The sequence below is a fragment of the Haliotis asinina genome, chromosome 10, assembly GCF_037392515.1.
Source record: "Haliotis asinina isolate JCU_RB_2024 chromosome 10, JCU_Hal_asi_v2, whole genome shotgun sequence".
Lineage (NCBI taxonomy): Eukaryota > Metazoa > Mollusca > Gastropoda > Lepetellida > Haliotidae > Haliotis > Haliotis asinina.
In genome coordinates, this window is record NC_090289.1 from 19,687,291 (window position 1) to 19,707,992 (window position 20,702).

The window sequence follows — 20,702 nt, forward strand, 5'->3', positions numbered from 1 at the left end:
TAAAACAAGCTAGAATGTATTTTTAAAAGCAGAAAACTATATTATACAGTACGACGTAAAAATTGGCTATTGATCTCCAACAACTGAAGGTTGATCACCTTACTAGAGGCCATGGGGACTTACAGTACCTTGGCTACCTGCATGATCCCTAGTTGGATTTACACCATCCCTTGAGCTATTGGTGATTGTATGCACGTTTAGCCACGAATCAAAATGACAATAATACTACAGCTAAAAGTGTGGAAGATTATATTTTACTTCAAATGTTTTGGGACTTACGTACCCTCTCAGGAGGACAATACTTTTACGGTACTTCAGCCTCCCTTGAGGGTACTGGCACTAACAATCTGAGTTAGTAATTTAAAGTTCCAATCATAAAACTTTGATCAATTTACAGATCGGTCAACATATCCAATTCTTTAAACAATCCAATAATTAAATGAGGACCTATATTGTTAAAAAGATCCTCCATAGTTCGTGATTTAAGATAGGTATCCTTTGTGATGGAGTATTCAACACAGTCAAGCAAAACATGCTTGACTGTGATTCTTTCATCACAAAGGATGCAAAACGGAGGATCTTAACCTTTCAATAGGTAGTTATGGGTATATCTGGTGTGGCCAATACGACATCCTCGCATGATGAACTCTTCAAATCTGGACTGACAACCCAAGTAGGTATAACCGATATAGGGTTTTATTACATGTAATTTATTGATACCACCTTGGGTGTCCTACTTCTCCTGCATCTGATCACGGATGTAAGTTCTAATGGTAGCTTTATAATCAGTGTAGGGAATAAGAAGTGGTGTCACAGAGTGTTGAGTGCTGCCTTGGCAGCAAAATTGACCATTCTGTATCCAGAAATGCCTACATGGCTGGGTAACCAACTAAAGATGATGCTGAATTGGCCAGTAGCAAGATCATTATATAATTCAATAATTTCTATTAAAAGTGGATGTTTACATGCTACGTTTTTAATAGCCTGAAGACAAGAAAGAGAGTCAGAAAAGATGATATATGTTGTTTATGTTTGGGATGTTTTTGAATATATTTAAGAGCTGTTAATATAGGGTTTGCTTCCGCTGTAAAAATAGAACTGCTAACAGGTAATCTAGAAGAGGTTGTTCTGGATCCAATGACTGTGGCACAAGCTACTGTGCCAACGTAGAGACTGTCAACAGGTGATGTTCTATAGGAACCAAGACAGAGTCTTAAACCTTGGTGGTGGACAGAATGAAGAAGTTCAAGGTTGCTTTTGCATGCTCCACCATATATGATGGAGCAATAATCAAGTTTCGAACGGACTAATGATCGATATAGGTATAAAAGGGTAGCCTGATCCCCTCCTCACTTTGATTTGGAAGCATTTGGCTTTAAGAGATTTAATATGCGGAACAAAAGTTAAATGGGAGTCAAAGATTAGGCCCAAGAACTTGGCCTCCTTTACAACTTTGATGGGAGTGCCATTTAAAGATAGTTCTGGGTCCTTATGATGCTTATATTTCCTACAAAAATGTATGGCATTAGCTTTGGATTTAGAGAATTTAAAGCCATTTTCAAGACACCATTTATTTATTTTGTTTAATGACAACTGCAGTTGTCGTTTAATAGCATGCATTATTCTAGCACGACAAGAAATATTAAAATCATCCACAAATACTGATCCATCAATTGAATCATTTAAAACCTTGGATAAACTGTTGATCTTAATACTAAATAAAGTGACGGACAAAATACTACCTTGAGGGGGATCCTGATTGTAATGGTCAGACAGATGCTCTCTGGAAATAATGTGATCACCACCTGACAAACTATCTGACTTAACAAGAAGTCCTGAAGAGCTACTACTCTCTGAAGATAAGTCATCTGTCTCCACCTCACATAAAGAATGATCCATGAATGTCCCTGACAAATCATAAATGGTATCATTCTGCAAAGAAGTCTTGGAAGAAATGCCTTTTGACATTGAACGAGTCACTGCACAAGAAGGAAAAATACCCGGAAATTCATCCTCCAACTTTTCTGTACTAACTGAACTCTCTGGCAAAAAAGTGACAATTGGATCAGCGCCAACTTTGGCTCCCATAAGATCATTACCGATAAACAAATCGACACCCGGAACTAGGAGAGAGTCAAGAACACCAACTTTCACCTCACCTGAAATCAGATCTGAGGTTAGAACACACAAAAGCTTTTGGAAAACCACTGCTTGCCACTAGAATTTGAATCTGTTCTAACACCACTGTAACCTGCATGTCTTGAAGTCTTAACCGGGGAAAAGCCCCTTTGGCCAGACAACTTTACATTACCCGGAGATTTAAAAGAACTCTTGTGAGTCAAACAATGATCATCTGCCAACATTGCTGCCTTAAGTAAGTCATCAGCAATCAAACTATCGAACAATGTTTCCTTTTCTCTAGCAAACTCTACAAAAGTCTGAGACATTGTCCCTTTTGTGAGCATTTCTGAATATCTGATGATAAGCCTCAGGCACTAACTCATAAGCTTTCAAAAGTGTACTCTTGACAATATCATAATCTGAGCTTTGTTGTACTGACAAGGCTGAATAAGCGTCCTGAGCTTTACCCTTCAAAACTGTTTGCAATAGCATAGTACATGACTCCCTAGGCCACTTGAGATTTTCTGCAACTTTCTCAAAATGTAGAAAATATTTGTCTACTTCTTTCTCATTAAAAGGGGGTACAAGCCTAGCATGCCTTGCAATGTCAAAAGTGGAAGAATCTGAGGTCTGAGAAGGGTTTTAAAGTTTTTTCAGAGCAATTTCTTCGACAATTTGCAATTTCTTCAATTCTAATTCCTTTCTATTTCTGTCTCTTTCTATTTCCTTCTCCATCTCAAACTTTATCAATGCCCTTTCTTCTTTTTCTCTTTCCTTCTCCATCTTAAACTTTTTCATTTCCAACTCTTTTTCTTTTTCTTTTTCCAACCTTTTGAATTCTATTTTTTTCATTTCCAACAGGTCTGATCATTCCTCTGGCATTTCCAAAACATCATCTTCAAAAATTCCCTCATCAATATAGTGATTCAACACAATTTTCAAAATCTGAAATTTCCTCAATGCAGGTTTGGCATCAAGTTTGAGATGTGAAGAAATTTGCAATAAATCTGATTACCTCAACTAATTAATTGTCTCAGAGTCAGGAGACAATACAAACTTCTCAATTCAAACACCATTTTGCTGGTTCCTCAGTTTAACTTGTTGCAAAAATGCAGAAATTTGAAATGAATTTCACAAATGGTCTCAAATGTCAAATGAATTCTATCCCAGATCAGCCCCCAATTTTGTTACGGTTAAGAATTTACCATGACAATCGATGTAAGAAATCCCCTTGTGAACCAGCAAAACAGAACAAAGACAAGTCATAAACATTCAAATTATGTGTTATTATGCAACGAGAGCAAGTCAAAATCACATTGCTGATTACAAATGCAATACAAGTGAGACAAAATCTAAGTCAATGGGTCACAAAATATATTTAGTAGCAAACTCAAAGTCTTGGTGTGAGAGAGAATCAACTATGCAGAATGTAAACACAACAATCGGTCTGACAGCAGTTATTGTAGATTCAGGCATTGATGGGTTTTGATGATCAAGCATTGGCAGTGATGTATATCCTCCAGTTAATATGAATGAGTGTCACCCTCAACACAGCAACCAGCCTTTATGTACATGTATATACTCAGTCATTTCCCGAAAGTTCAGGCACTTATGAACATCGTTAACACTGTAGAATGCCCTTGAATAAGTCTCCCGGAAGTAAACACATAGAAAACTTATAAGGAGCAGATAAATTCCGGAAAACCAGATCCTAAAAGTGTTGACCATCTGTTAAAACGAAATGTGACCCATCGTAATAATGATTGAATTAATAACAAAAATATACAAAAAATACGTACTCGTAACACTATTTACAAAAAATATTCTTCGAAATTTATCTAATAATTCGATTTTTATCCCCCACGGCATGTAATGCGGGGGGATATGGTCGATGCCTTGTCCGTCCATCCATAATCATTTTGTTTCTGGAGCATAACCCAGAAACTGTTCAATATTTTTAGGCCAAACTTGATAGATATAGTATTCTCAGCCTATGGTTGTGCCTTTTGCTGTTTACAGATTTTTGGCATTTACATTTTTTTTGTTTTTCCGTGGAACATTTTGGTGTTAGTCTTATGGTGGGGTGGCTTTGTTTCCGGAGCAGAACTCACAAACCATTCAATATTTTTCTGCAAAACGTGGTAGATATATCAATCAGAACCTAAAGTGATGCCTTTTGGTATGTACAGGATTTTGTGATTTATTATTTTTCTCGGTTTCCATGGAAACATTTCGGACATAGTCTCAAAATTGAGAGGTATGTTTCATTTCCGGAGCAGAACTCAAAAACCATTCAATATTTTTCTGCAAAACTTGGTAGATATATCAGTCAGAAGCTGAAGTGGTGCCTTTTGCGCTCTACAGGTTTTTGTGATTTATTATTTTCTCGGTTTCCTTGGAAACGTTTCAGACATAGTCTCAAAATGGAGGGATGGGCTTCGTTTCCGGAGCAGAACTCAAAAACCGTTCAATATTTTTCTGCAAAAATTGGTAGATATATCAATCAGAACCTATAGGGGTGCCTCTTGGTTTTTAATGGTTTTTGTGATGTGTTGTTTTCTTGGTTTCCATGGAAACGTTTCGGACTTAGTCTCAAAATGGAGGGGTAGACTTCGTTTCAGGAGCAGAACTCAAAAATCATTCAGTAGAGTCTAAATCTTATAGGGTGAGTGGCAGAATGTTCTAGAGAGAGGGGGCTGCAGCAGAGAATGTTCTTGATCCCATGGCTGTTTTGACGTGAGGCTGTGTAAGCATCAAGGAGGTTGATGAGTGGAGAAATCAACTTGGAACATGGAAATGAACAAGACTTTTGAGATATTTTGAAAACTTATTGTCATAGATGCAGCTGTGTGTGAGAAGAAGTTTGTATTGAATTCTGCTTGATACGGAAAGCCAGTGAAGAGCTTGGAGGATAGGTGTCATACTTGATAGCATGGTGCACAGGCAACAACACAGGTGGCTGAATTCTGAATCCGTTGGAGTTGTGAAAGGAGATGTTGAGGAATGTTATAACAGAGGAGTTGCAGTAATCAAGTTTAGAGCGAACCAGGTTTGTCATAAGGAGTTGGGTAGTGTTGAAGTGTAATAGGTTTCGGATCTTGCTAATATTGAAGATGTAGTAGAAGCACCCTTTGCTGAGTAATTTGATTTGATTTTCTAATAACATTGTTGATTGAAAAATAGCACCAAGATTTCTGGCAGAGTCAGACTGTTTGATAACGTCTTCACCAATTTCGAGAGATAAGTTGTCACACACTTTGGAGAGTTGATGCCTGGATCCAATGGTCAAGAACTCGGTCTTGGTGTCATTCAGTTTCAGAAAGTTCAAGGTCATCCAGTCTCTTATTTCAGCAACACATTGTTGTATCTTCAGTGCAGAATCTATAGCAAGGTTAGGCTCCGCTGATTGATATAACTGATTATCAGCGTAGAGATGAAATTTCAGTGAGTGCTTTCTGACAATGTCACCAGTGGGAAGAATGTGCAGACTAAACAGTAACGGTCCGAGGACAGATCCTTGAGGGACCCCATAGTGGAGTGGTGATGCAGTGGAGAGTACAGATTCCACTTTCACAGACTGAGACCTATCGGATAGGTAAGAACGTACCCAGTCAAGGACAGTTCCATCAATACCAACTCTGACCTTCAAATGATGTAGTAGCATTTGATGATCAACAGTATCAAAAGCACTGGAGAGATCCAGAAGAACTAGGAGAGTCACCCAACGCTGGTCCATGGCAGTCATGATGTCATTGTATATCTGGACCAGTGCTTTGTCTCTCTACTGTGCTTTGACCTTACGTCGATTGGTAAGGTTCCATCAAGTCATGTTGCTGTAGGTGTTCCACAATTCTGTTTGCAACTATCTTCTCAAGACATTGAGAAAGAAAGGACAAATTTGACACTGGTCTACAGTTTCTGAAGTTGTCTGCATCAAGGTTTCTTCAACAGCGGTGTGATGACAGCCTGTTTGTAGACACTAAGGTACTTCTACACATCTGTGGTGAAGAGTTGATGATGTCCAACCACCTCAAAATCAGGACCTGTAAGTGTTCTAAATGTTGTGAGTGGTTGTCCAGTAAAGGGAATCTCAGCAAAGACCATGTGCACAGTTCCTCTCTGCTTTGCAAATAGCTGTGAATGTCTTCAGTTTTGCTGGAAAAGAAATTCGAAAACTCCTCTGCTAAGTTCTTCAGATCACTGTGCTCAGGAAGACAACAGTTAGAATTTTGCTTGAGGATGTTACTGAGGAGAAGGTGTAGTTGCTGTGGATTGTCTTGACTCTGTTTAATGTTTTTCGAGATGAATGCCTGATTTGCCGAACGTAATTCACTGTTCACAATATTGCGAGCACTACAATACATTTGACGATGAATTTCGAGATGTGTTTTTCGCCAAATCTTTTCAGCAGCACTGCACTTTTTTTTCAAGTCACGGATATTGTCATTATACCATCCTGTATGTGGGTGTATAACAACTACTCTGGTTTTCAGAGGTGCATGGCTGTTAAGAATCTGCTCAAGTGTTTTCATCCAACTTGAGGACTTTCTCATTAACATCTGTTGCATCAGAAACTCTGCTAAACACTTCCGAGGTGACAATATCAAATTCAAAATCATCAGCGTTAATGTTTCTAGTCTTTCGATATGAGATTACCTTGTGTGGTGGCATTGGCTTACTCAGATCAAAAGTATGTTAATAAACAATGTGATCCGAAATGTTTTCATCAGCAACAGTCACACTCTTCACTAATCCACAGTCCTCTTTGGTGATAACCAAATCCAAGATGTGACTAGATGTATGGGTGACTGCTGAAACATGCTTTTTGATGATAAAACTGTTTAAGACGTCATAGAACAATTTTGAACTGGAGTCTGAGAGTGAATAAACATGGATATTGAAATCACTCAGTATTACAAGCTTTCCTGGTTCCACGATAATCCAGGAATTCAGTTAGAAAATCCTTGGTTGTATGGTTGTTCTTCTTCGATGTTGGGGGTCTCTGTACACAACCGTAAATCTGATTATCTGACTGCTTATCTCACAAGATACATACATGTGTTCAAAAGAGTTCAACTGTTTGGATCACATTTTTCTGAGTTTAAGAGGCTGCTTATCTCCACCTCTTCTAGAAGTCCTATTTAGGTTGACAAAATCAAAATTTGAGGGGACAAATTCGGCAATGACTGAGACATCATTGTCAGACAGCCATGTTTCAGTGAGAACTACCAAATCCGGGTTATTTTCAACTATAAAGGCATTCAAAATCAGAGCCTTGTTTCTCAAAGATTGGCAGTTAGACAAAAGTCACAAATACCAATTTGGTGGTTAGACAGTTTCACTGCATTTCGTCACTGTTTTTTCTATCCTGCTTAACCTCTTTTGGTTAACCTTTTTCTGTAATATTCAATGTTGGGGTCAATAGTTGGTAGATTCAAGTGATGTTTGCTGACTGTATTATTGACTGACAAAAGAATGCCTCTGCTCTACACAATAGGCTGATTGACTGCGTTTGTTTCTTGTCCCAGCTTTCCAGCCATAGCTTGGATTGTGAGCAAAAAACTGGTGAAAACTATGAGAAGAAATCCACATATGCACTGGAAAAATGTCCACAAAATCCATTTTGAGATGTAGGGATGTCAGACTAACCCTGATTGGAGCCAGAGGTATCAATGTATCTAATTTCTGTTGTGGATGAGAGAATTCTGACAAAGAGTGAGAGAGATGTGAACTGCAGCCTCTCAGCACAAAGCACAATAAATGGTATTTATTGATACCTACCTGGGTGTCCCACTTCCTCTGCATCAGATCATGGATATACATTCTAATAGTAGTTTTATGGTCTGAGTATGGGAAAGGAAGTGGTGTCACAGATCTGTTGAGTGCTGCCTTGGCCATTGTGTTCCTGGAGATTCCTATATGGCTGGTTAACCAACAAAAGACCATGTCACATTGGCCAGTAGCAAGATCATTATATATATAACTCAACAATTTCTATTAAACGTGTTGTTTACAAGATATGTTTTTAATAGTTTGAAGACAAGAAAGAGAGTCGGAAAAGATTATGTATTGTTTATGTTTAGGACATCTTTGAATATATTTGAGAGCTTTTAGTATTGCGTTTGCTTCTGCTGTGAAAATATAGCTGTCATCCAATAATCTAGAAGATATTGTTCTGGATCCAATGACAGTGGCACAAGCAACTGCGCCACCATTCTTGGACCCATCAGTAAATAAGGATTTGTATGCACTGTATTTACTCTTTAACTGATTATATTCTCGTCTGTATTGTAATTCGTTAGTTTCTGATTTTTTAAACATTGTCAGTGTTAGGTCAACCTGTGGCTCAGCCTAACCAATTGCCAAGGAGGAGAAGAAAGAAGACGGCAAGGAGATACGTTCTTTGATGCCAGCAGCACAAATATATTGTTGGATTCTTATCCCAAGAGGTGGAACAAGTGAATTTTTTTTTATTATACCAGTCCTCATAAAGAGGATTAAAAACACAGTTATGAGCAGGATTGGATTCATTTGAACATAACTTTGTAATATATTGTAAAGACAATTTGATACGGCAAAGTTTTAAAGATGGTTCATCGGCCTCAACGTAGGGACTGTCTAGGGGAGATGTTCTGAAAGATCCAAGACAAAGCCTCAGACCTTGGTGATGCCCAGAATCTAATAGCTTTAGGTTACTTTCGCAGGCCCCACTACATACGATGGAGCCGTAATCAAGTTTCGATCAGACCAGAGATCTATATAAACGAAAGAGGGTAGTTTGGTCCCACCTCATTTTGAATTAGACATAACTTCTAACAAATCGAGCGCCTTCAGGCATTTGGCTTTGATGTACTTAATATGTGGCAGAAAGGTTAGATGCGAGTCAAAGATGAGACCAAGAAATTTAGCTTCCTTCACTACTTTGATGGGTGTGCCAGTTAATGATAATTCTGGGTCTTGTATTTCCTACTAAAGTGTATATACTTAGTTTTAGCTTTAAAAATTTAAACCCGTTTTCCAGACACCATTTATGAATTTTGTTTAAACAAATCTGTAACTGTCTCTCAGTAGTTCCCATATTTTTACCGCGGCAAGAAATATTAAAATCATCCATGAAAAGGGATCCATCTATTGAATCACTTAAAACCTTTGAAAGACTATTCATTTTAATACTAAATAGCATGACAGACAAAATACTGTCTTGTGGAACACCCTGATCCTGATTATAATGATCAGACAGGGTTGGCCCCACGCGGACTTGAAACTGCCTGTCAGTTAAAAACTGATATAAAAAGAGGCAAACGAAAATCATGTAAATCCTTTAAAATTCCATGCTTCCAAGTAGTATCATATGCTTTTTCTAGATCAAAGAATATAGATTCTGCGATTGTTTGGTAATAATAGCATTTTTCTACGAAGGATTCTAAACGTACTAAATGATCAATAATACTTCTAATCTCCCGAAAAACACATTGAATATTTGTAATGAGGTTATTGGTTTCCGGATACCAAATTAATCTGTCATTTACCATTCGCTCCATGGTTTTACAGATGCAGCGCGTCGTGCCTTGGCACTTGTAATTTTAACATTGTTAAAGTTATGAACAGTAGGATGTCTGTGAAAATATTTTCTTCCTACGTTTTCTTACTTGTTTGCATTCGTCAGTAAACCATGGTTTACGAATATGAGGAGTTGCAGAGGACTTAGGAATTGTTTGATCAACAATTTCATTCAGTTGTGTTGAAAAAAACTGGATGGGATCTGCTACGTTACTTAAGTGGTTTGGTGTTAGTTTTCAAACACATAATTGTTTATACAACGGTCTGTTTGCCTTCATAAAATTGCAACATGATAAAGGAGGGTTATCATGTGGTCTTATAGCTTTCAGGACAGTAGGTAAGTGATCGCTGCCACAAATGCCATCATGAACAGACCATTCAAATTCATTGTAAATGCTTGACTCTGTGAGAGCTAGATCAAGTGAAGAAAATGATCCAGTGACTGGATGCAAATACGCATGTGAATCATCATTAAAAACACATAAATTATTATCAGAAATAAAATCTTCAATAACTCTTCCCTTATTGTTCGTATTTGTACAGCCCCATAGAGGGTTGTGCCCAATTGAGATCTCCCATGATGATGCAGGGCTTTGGCAGTCGATCATACAAACTTTGAAGGTCAGATTGTTGAAGAGCGGATGAAGGAGGTACATATAAAGAGCACAAAGTAAGAGTAGTGTGCAAGGTAAGACGGACTGCAACAGCTTGAAGAGGAGTATTCAGCTGAATAGCACTGTGAATAATGTCCTGTCTGACCAAGATACTAGATCCTCCAGTAGCTTTGTCCCCTTCAGGAGAAAATGAACGGTAGTCAGTGTGTTGTCTGAAGTTAAAACCATCGTTATGTTTAAGATATGTCTCCTGGAGCTCAGACTGACTGTCACATCAACAAGATCAATTTGAGTTTGAGTGTTTTTCGTTGTAGCTTCAGTAAAAGTGCTGATATTGACGGCCTGATCTGACCTAATTCATGTCATTTTAGTCTGGCACATGATTGATGTAGCTGCGACAGGACGTGTTGCAGCACCTGCATATGTGACGCTTGAAGAAGGTGTCGACTGGTTGGCTGCTAACTTTTTTACTTCGGCAAATGAAATATTGCTCTGACATTTGATCTTGATAATCTGAGCATCTCTTGGCGACTGAGGACACAGCTTTGAGGACATATGTTTGTCACCACAATTTAAACAGTGAAAATCATTTTCACAGTCTGATCCATTACGGCTGCCACAGCAACGGTGACATACCACAGAGTTTGAACAGGAGCGTGAGCCATGACCAAATTGTTGACAGTTAGAACGTTGTAGTGGATTTGTGATGTACATCTCCACTTCGATATTAAAATAACCAGCTTTGATAAACTGAGGAAGTGTTGACCGGGACAAAAGTGAACAGTATTTGTTTTCCTCATGATCCCCTCTTTTTTCATGGAGAAACTGATGTGACACCTTGACTTCCAAGTTCAGGTGCAATTTCATGTTCAGACATGTCAAGGAGGCAGTGAGCTCTGTTCCGGACAATGCCACGGCAAGGGTTCAATGTCCTGTGCACAGACACAGCAACATCAACATTGGCAAATTTAGTAACTGACAATAGATTCAAAGACAGCTGTCTCCGTGCACATTCAACCAGAAGGGAACCGCCACACAGATGAGAAACACTCTTAACTTCACCCCAAAGAAAATTCCTTGAATTGCTTTGGATATGGCAAATTAATTCAATTTAATTGGTTCATGTTCACACGCCTCAATAACTAGGAATTGAGCAGATGAGTCTGTGTTTTGAGAAACATGTTCATGTGTATGATCAGAATCCAGGCATTTCTTTTTTTTTTTCAATTTGCATAGAATCAGAAGTGTGTTGTGACATGGTTAATGAATAGTATTGAGCAACAGGAACACGGTTTCAAGCTCCCATTGCCCTCAACCACCAGGATCCCATCCTCCACCAACATAGGGGCACAACCCACGGCCAACAGGTTGCCCAGGCTGGTCGCCTCTTACAACCAGCAATAGGGTACTGTGGACACATTTTGTCCCGGGTCCACATGAGCCATTTAGTAATAACAAACTGGAACCTTGCTAACCTCCTCAAAAGGAACAGCCTTACTAACCAACTTCTGCATTTCAACATCCTCACCGTGCGCACCAATAAGCTGCTCTGTGGAAAGAATGTGATCACCACCTGACAAACTGTCAAACTAACCAAAAGGCTGATGAGTATCTACTCTTTGACGATAAGTCATCAGTCTCTACCTCACACAAAGATTGATCTATGAGAGTACCTGACAAATTATAAATGGAATCAATCGGCAAAGACGTCTTAGAAGAAATGCCTCTCAAAATTGAACGAGTCACTGCACAAGAAGAAAAAATCCTTTGAGAAAAAAAACTTTTCTGTAGTAACTAAACTCTCCAGAGAAAAATACAATTGTATCAGCACCAACTTTAGCCCCCATAAGATCATTACTGATCAACAAATCAACACCCGGAATTGGGAGAGAGTCAAGAACACCAACTTTCACCTCACCTGAAATCAGACCTGCAGTCAAATTCACAAAATGGAGAGGAGCAGAAGAATTGCCACCTATACGCTGAAACTTTCACCTCACGTCAAATATCCTTCAAAATCAGAGATTGAAGAGTTCCATTATCCGTCAAGATAATATTGGGCCTGGGTAGAATTATCTCCCATAAGCAACACAGAACCCTTAGAAACAAAGGACAGAAACTCCTTCCGGACTACAGAATCTGTTGACTTACGCTTACAAACAAAACTCTCCTTAGAACCACCTGGAAAGAAAGGCTTAGGTGCGATGGACACAAAAGCTTTTGGAAAACCTGTAGTCTGATTTCTAAACTGGAGTTTGTAACATGCAGATATCAAATGATTTGACATCTCACAATGTGCACAAACTGGATCAGAACCACAGAAGGTCTTAGGCTTAGACTGGAAAGTATGTGACTGCTTACCACAGGAAGTTGATTCTGTTCTACCACCCCTGTAACCCGCATGTCCTAAAGTCTTACCCAGGAAAATGTCCTTTTGGTCAGAAAACTCTGTATTACCCGGAGGCCATCTGCCAACATTGCTGTCTCATGTAAGTCGTCAACCTTTAGTTCATCCAAATAAATCTTAAGATCAGAACACTCTCCTTGAAATCTTCCATCAAAACTAACTGTTTCTAATCATCAGTATCTGATTTCCTTAGACCCACACCACCTATCAAACAATGTTTTCTTTTCTCTAGCAAACCCTACGAAAGTCTGTCCATCTTGTGAGCATTTCTGAACTTCAGGCACTAACTTGTAAGCTTTCAAAAGTGTACTCTTTTAAAGTTTGCAGTAGCATAGTCAATGACTCCCTAGGTCACTTGAGACTTTCAGCAGCCTATCCAAAATGTAGAAAATATTTGTCTACTTCTTTCTCATTAAAATGAGGTACAAGTCTAGCATGCCTTACAATATCAAAAGAGGAAGAATTTGAGGATGGAGAAGGATTTTCATGCTTTTTAGTTGAATTTCTCTGTCAACGTCCAATTTTCCCTTTCTGTGTCTCTTTCATTCCCCATCTTAAACTTTTTACTTTCCCTGTCTTCTTTTTCTCATTCCTTTTCCACTTTTTCCTTTTCATTTCTTCTCTGTTTTCATCCTTTTCAGTTCTTCCTGTTTTCTATTTTCTTCTTTTTGAATTTGTAATTAAATTTCAAGTTTCTTTAATTCCATATGATTTTGAACATTCCTCTTGCACCATTTCCAACACATTACGTTTGAAAACTTCCCCAGCAGTATAGTGCTTCAACACAATCCTCAAAATTTGAAATTTCCTGATAGCAGGCTTGGCATCAAGTTTTAAATGTGAAGAATTGTGCAATAAATCTGAAGTGTGCAATTCACTGACTGTCTTAGGGTCAAGGAGCTTGAGATACTAATCCCAAGTTTAAACACCGTTTTGCTGGTTTCACAATTAATTTGGATTAAATTTCACAAGTGGTCTCAAATGTCAAATGAATTCTATCCCAGACAAGCCCCAGTTTTGTTACGGTGAACAATTTGCCGTGACAAAAGGTGTAAGAAATCCATTCAGAACCAGTAAAATATAACACAGACAAGTCTAAAATATTCATTGTTATGAATTGAGCAAACAATCCTCATGGTGAGTGCTGGGTAACGCTAAGTGCTTGCCAACCCCGGTGTGGGGCATATTTGGTCCACCAACCCGTTTTGCTGGTGGAGGAGTGGATCCTGGTGGTTGAGGGCTTGGAACAATGTTCCTCTTGCCCAACACACCTCTTTGGCCCTGACTTCACCAAGACGGGTGGTTGAATGGGCCTAGTTCAACCAATCGGCTGGTCATGCCAAGTCCTGTGCATGTACTGTGTATGTGTCATTGCACAAATTTGATTTGGAATTGTTTTGAATTTCGGTCTTGGCACTACTGTTGATCTGTAACTTTTTTGATTATGAACTATGATCATATGAACTTAGAGTCTTATGCCAGAAGGCGATGGCTCATGGGCCAATCTGGTGGATTAGTTATTTATAATTCTTCCGCTAGAGTATATCATCAGAGTATCGCTGCAAGTCGGAGACCCATGTGCGTTTAGCATTGTCCTTGTGATACTCCGTGGGTGGGTGGGGAGCTCAGATGATGAAATCTAACTAACTAAACATGGCTTACGAAACCCCTCAAAAAAGAGCAAGCGTCAACTTGATACTGATCCCGTTGAAACTGACCACAGACTGCCCAACTCAATTGATTACTGGCCATGTTTTCTTGTCATTGAGACTATTGACAAGACACCTTTTGAAATTGAATCCTTTTGCCATAGCTAAAGGTATACAAGGCATCGCCAGTGATATTAAGAACATTGGGCGAATACATTCCGGTGCTCTTCTGGTTGAGTGTGCAGAAAGGCAGCCACGAACCTTATGAGTACTAAACCTTTTGTCGGCATTCCGGTTATGATCTCGGCTCAAGTAGTATAGGGAATGACAGTCCGAAAACACTTTTCAAAAAACCCCTCTAAAAAGCCTCATTTACTAAATGAGGCTTTGGTGGGACCCTTAGCTCTTACTATTATTGCCCCTACTACAAAGCCACACCATCACGTTTACCGTGACTTGGCAGGCGGTAACACTGTGCCGTACGGCACGATCAATAATTTGTTGTAAGTTTTGACCGAACATATAGGATCGGTGGCTCGCTTACGGTTATGTTATGTTTATATCAATGAAACAGTTTAATGTGAACCGCCTACGATCTCTTTGGTGTTCATAATAAAGGCTTGCTGGGCTTTTTGTATTCCCTGTGCTATGTACTTTTTTTTCTCGTCCTCGCTGATAGCAGACTTACGAGACTTAGATCGAATATCTTGTTTCATTCCGTTATATTTTTTGAGTTCAGAGAGGATTGAACTAAACTCCTCTTCTGAGATCTTACTGTCAGAGAGTGCTGTGGAAATTCGCTCACTCACTGTGTTCAGCTTTGCTTCGGCCAGAACCCTGATCTCGTCATGTTTCAATGCCTTACGATTAAGTCTGCGTGATACTAACTTAAGCGCCAACCCTACCAACCCTGTCACCCCAGCCGTTATTTCAATACCTAACACTATAGGTGCAGCCACGATGGTGGTTAACAATCCAACGCCTGCCGCCCCTAGTCCCATACTGGTTGCCATAAGGGTAGTGTCAGCCCCATCCACGATATTGAAAGCTCTATTGTATTTTTTACATAGTGCTTTCCGCGTGTCACGGTCTTGTTCTAGTTGACGTTTTACATCACATAACTGCCTCAAGCGGAACCCATCTACGGTTTCCAACGTCTTCGCTACTTCCTCTACGACTGGGTACAGACCCATCCTATAATATATATTTTGAAAGATATTTTAATTGGGGTTCAGTTAAAAATCTATCAATGTATTTGAAGCCTATAAGTTCTAGACTACTAGTCAGGGCAATAGGTGAGAGGCTAATAAAATATCCTATTCTAATAAAAACCCCACTGGGGCTTATTAAGTGGTTTATAGGACCCGTGGTATCCTGTTGTATAACAATACGACAATATTTGTCTCTGTAAGACCAGCGTATTGACACCCCGGGTAAAATTTGGTGTACTATTGGGAAGTCTTCATCGAATGAATCCGTACAGAAGACTTCTATGATGAGTGTGAAAGGGGGGGTTATTATTTCAGGATTACTAAATGTTAATTTATTTTCGAAGTAAGTTGATAACCCATTTTTGTCGTAACCATCAGATCGTCTGGGTGCTAACCCCCTCTCCGGAATGAAATCCCCGGCCCAGATACCGTTGTTCCTAATCTTAGTGATCCAATTATTTTCGTCTATTGTGATATAAGGTGAGGTGGGTGTTAAGTTGATCAGCCATTTAGGTTTTTTAAAATCTGGTAACGGCACCGGTCTGTACATGTTGTCTTTGAAGTGTAGGATGTAGAATTCATCTTCCTCACCAGGCTGATCGAATCCATCTGTATCTCCCAGGTCGTTAAGTGTAGTGTTGGGATGATGATTAGTCATTATTATACTATTATGATATAATTTCCAACTGGTTTTCTGATAATAATTCAGGGGTTAACTTTATACCCATGAAGTGTATGTTGTCAGGCAGGAAGATATTGATTAGTGATATCTTGTTTTCTACGATCACGTTGACCCCCTGCAGACTGGTCTTGGAGTCGACACCCACCCGCACGTAAACGTTGCAAACTTGAAACTGGTGTCGTTTCACCCACCCGAGTTTGATCCCCTTCACGATCTCGACATCATTCCCCGATGGTTCCCCTAGGTAGACTTTGATGAACAGTGTTGAGTTTGCCGGTAGACTCTCTAGTATCTTAACCACGCCTTCGAATTCAGACACCAACTGCAATTTCACGTTTTGCATGGCCGGTTTACTTGATAGCATGTGGGCTGCTATAGTGTTGACTGGGCTGACGACTATGCTACGTCTCTGAGTTGGGATGTAAGCCACGAGCAGGGTTCCATTGTTCACGACTTTGTTTAGGTGGTTGTCTTTGTTATCCGTGAACACGTAAGGGGAGACGAGTCTAATATTGAGAAACCATTTGTTATCGGGTAACAACACCCACTTGTCATCTTCGGTGAAGACGAGCATATATGGTTTGTTTTTGACGACGGTAGTGCTCTCAACATCGTCTAAGTCGAACAGTTTACCTCCGAATGATGGGTATATTCTCCAGTTGTCATCACCGGTGTTGACGAGGGCGTACTTAGTGTTGGCTGTTGCCCCTGTGGTATCTATCATATCACTTAGGGTTCCACCGGAGGAGACTTCAACGCGTTTGTAAATGTTGTTTTTCAGTTGCAAGGCGTACGTTTTACCATCTACTCCGGGAGCGTCGAAACCGCGTGTGTCTCCGAGGTCGGAGATCCCGATATTGACGCATTTTTTCACTCCGGGACCTTGTGCGCTGGTCATGTTACGTGAAGCGTTAAGCTGAGGTATCCTATATTTACAGGATTATGATTTATATCTAACACCGATATTGTCAGCTCAGGTATGTTGCCCTGGGTTAATCTCTTATACTGCCGTGGTGAAAATGACTCGGTTCTACCGTCGTTGAATTTCTCAGTTTTCACCGGCACTGCTCTCAATATAGTGGAAGGGTGACCTCCTTGAATGTTATACGTTGTGCTCACCTGACCTAGATGAATGTACAGCTCTCGGTACGGTACTAGGTCGGGTAACTTCGTGCCTGTGACGGTTGTTGTTGGTTTTATCTCGTCAGGAGACATACCGAGTATCCTCGCTAATGGTCGGCCTAGCCTCAATGAGGTTCTTCCGTTGTTGATTAACACCACTGTACCGTTTGAGTCGTTCATCTTGAGTTCGGCTCCCAGGGGTTTGAAGACCTCGTCGTTTAGAGAGCACACGCTGTAGTAGCCGTCAGTTATCTGACTGCGAGTTCCACTGACGAACAGCTTATTGTTGCTGATATTAATGTTAGTCCATTGCGGTAGGTAGGTGATATCGCAGAGTGCGACTTCGAGTTGACCTGACGTGTTATCGATCGCGTGCGTCAGCTGAACGGCCTCACCGCTCGTTATTCCAGGAAGTGTTATGTACATATTACATATATATTTATTATATAATAGTTTTAAAATGTATTCCCCTGGTGTGTTTTACCCTAAACTGGATGTAGATTTCTCCCCCATGAAGATCGTGGTTGCTCCTGAGTTGTATTTCAATGCCCAGCTTTTAGATGTGTTCGATAAGTATAAGCTTATGGTGACTAACATTGAGGCAGTCCACGCGTGGTTCAACAACCCTATGCAGTTCTGGCAGAATCAATTCAACTTTGCTGTGTGGTGCGCTACAACGGGGTGTGGTGTGGCATTGACCGACACTCGGCGTGGACCGCTGAGTCAGTCTGTGTTCAAATTCCACGTGTACTACCAGGTCAGACGTATCCTTAAAGAGATCAGTGCCCCCCTCCCACAGGATAAAGCGTGGGACGCAACAAACAACCCATACGATAGACGGGCCTATGAACGTATTTGTAATGAATTCGAAATAAACCCGAAGACGGATTGGCGTTTGCCGGGGCCGAACCACGGGTTGGGTATTCCTTCTGATGGCGTGCGATCAGTGAAAGAACTCAGTGATCTTATACTGAAACAAGGTAAACTATGCCCGGACTTTGCTTTGTCGAGTAATGAATGGAGGGATGATCGTATGAACTTTAAAGGTGGTGTTGCTTTCACAGTCCAGAAAGTGGAGCAGTCAACCGCAGACGGGTGGAAAATGTTCATGCTGGACACATCGAAAGGATTCACTCGTGCTGGTACAATACGCTTGAACGACTCGATTCGAACGTATGTGTGGTCGCTGTTGGGTGCGCAGTCGATGACGCGTTCTAACATCCTCGGTAAGGGAACTGCTTACGACGCTCAGAAACAATTCGTTTCCAACGTTGAGGATGCTATTAATTCTCCAGTTGATCTCCCGCGGGCCATCGAACGCTACCAAAACGTGTTAGAATACGCCAGATCGAAAGTTAACTACGTGTTCGGTGTGGGGCTGTATATGTCTCCGAGTGATATGCAACTGAGAGTAAAAAAAGTGGTGGGTTATAACAACAAAATAGTCATAGCCACGGCGGACCAAAAGTTGGGTATCAACCCCGATATTAACACCCCACATATCCCACGCACCCAACCACGTGAAAAGGGTATAGTGGCGCCACCTCCGGAGCCTAAAGTTCAACCAACACCACAGGAGGTGGCCCCTCATATGCAGGTCTCCTATCAGCAGCATATTGATAATAAAACAGCCTTAGTGGTTGGTGGGGTAACTTTGGGACTTATTTGGTTAAAGATTTCTTAGCCGCTACGTACACCAGACCCACCACGGCGACGATGGCTGCCCACAGGTTTTGACTGAGCCACATGGCAGTTTTAGATAGAGCGCTCAACAACCACGAGACGATGCTACCCAGGATGCCGGGAAGGGCTTCGGCGGCTTTACCAGCCAGTTTAGCTAGGCCTTCCCCGAGTTTTTTGATCCAGTCTTTAACACCACCACCACCGCCTGGAGTTCCACCGCCGCCGGCAGGCCCCACAGGGGTTCCTCCCACCAGTGACACCACCAGGGTTGATATGATTAAACCCAATGCAGTCAGAATGCTGGCGATGGTGATCCCTTGCTCCCGGAATAATATCCGAATCCTGTTGGCTAAAGTTGTATCTTCGTTCAGTATTCTATCGATTGTTTCCCGAATGCGACTGATCTGGGATCGAAGATGTTCACGATTCGAGGAAGCGGCTTCCAATCGTGTACGTCTCTCGTCTTCTAAATCGCGTAGTCGTTCATTGATACGATTCTTCATATCATCGTCGTCAGTTTCGGTGAGTTTGGTTTTTTCCCTAGCGATGTGCTCGTCGATTTCGTTCAGTTTCCCCATGTTGTTCACGAGTTCTCCACGCACGCGTTTCACGGCTTCGTCTAAGCCGTACAGTTCCCTTACCGGAAAGTCAAACCCCGGTAACGGTTTGTCCCAGTAGGTGCTCAACAGTTTTTCTATGCTGTCCGAGGCTTCTGTAGCACACTCTGGCGTCATTTCATCTATAGTGGTGAGGTGGGATCTGGTAGCTTGCAGATCTTCTTTAACGGTCTTAGGTATTGCACCACCGTAATCACGCATGTTTAGATGTTCAATGATAAATTTAGCACCACCATTGCGGCTGGCTAGAGTTGACAAGGCCAGTGGTTTTTTAGTGATCTTGTTAAAGAGGTCAACCCCTGGGGCAGACTTAAGACGTAGAACACCCTTTGTATCAACAAAAAAATTCTTATGGTATATACCCTGGGGTTCAACGTAGTTTTTATCGCTTTTTAAACTTTTGTAATAATCATTTACCGTTGTTTCCAAGAGTTCTTGGCTCAATGGTGAACTAGTAAATGAGGTCTCCTGCTCATCAGATGCCTGGGCACTAGCGCCCCGCATATCATCCATAGGTATGTCTTCATCCATTAGTATTTAAATATATTTTATTTATATATAACAATGTACGGTAGAAAATTAGATCCTTTCAGAAGATTGAGAGAGCCATTAGGTGCCAGAGCCGTGCGACAGTCGGTGACTATCACCAACAATCCCAGCAAGATAGACCAGAATCAAACTCTGCTGGTTAGATTTCCAAACCTTGGTGAGAATGACCTCATTGTACCAGGCACTGTTCGACTGGCGTTCAATATCACGTTGACCTCCGACAACGACAAACGCGAGCTAGTGCGGAACGTGGGTCGAGCTATCATCAAGAAAACGACCGTCAAGATCAGCGGTAATGAGGTGCTGAGCATCGACGACAGCGACGTGTTTCACTGCTACAAGGATCTCTGGAAAAGCGAGAGAGAACGAGTCAATGATGTGTACCAGGGTATCAGCAAATCAACCCGGGCGCGCATAGGGTATGTCTTCACGCAAGACCAGCAAGACAAGCTATCGGACGGTGAAAAGGCTATCGCTCTAGCATACG

General features: G+C 40.8%; 1 protein-coding gene across 1 annotated transcript in view; it reads left to right on the forward strand.

Annotated features, from left to right (window-relative positions):
* The window catches only part of LOC137298235 (uncharacterized), a 692,490-nt gene that overhangs the window by 464,465 nt on the left and 207,323 nt on the right, over positions 1-20,702 (forward strand). The window lies entirely within an intron of this gene.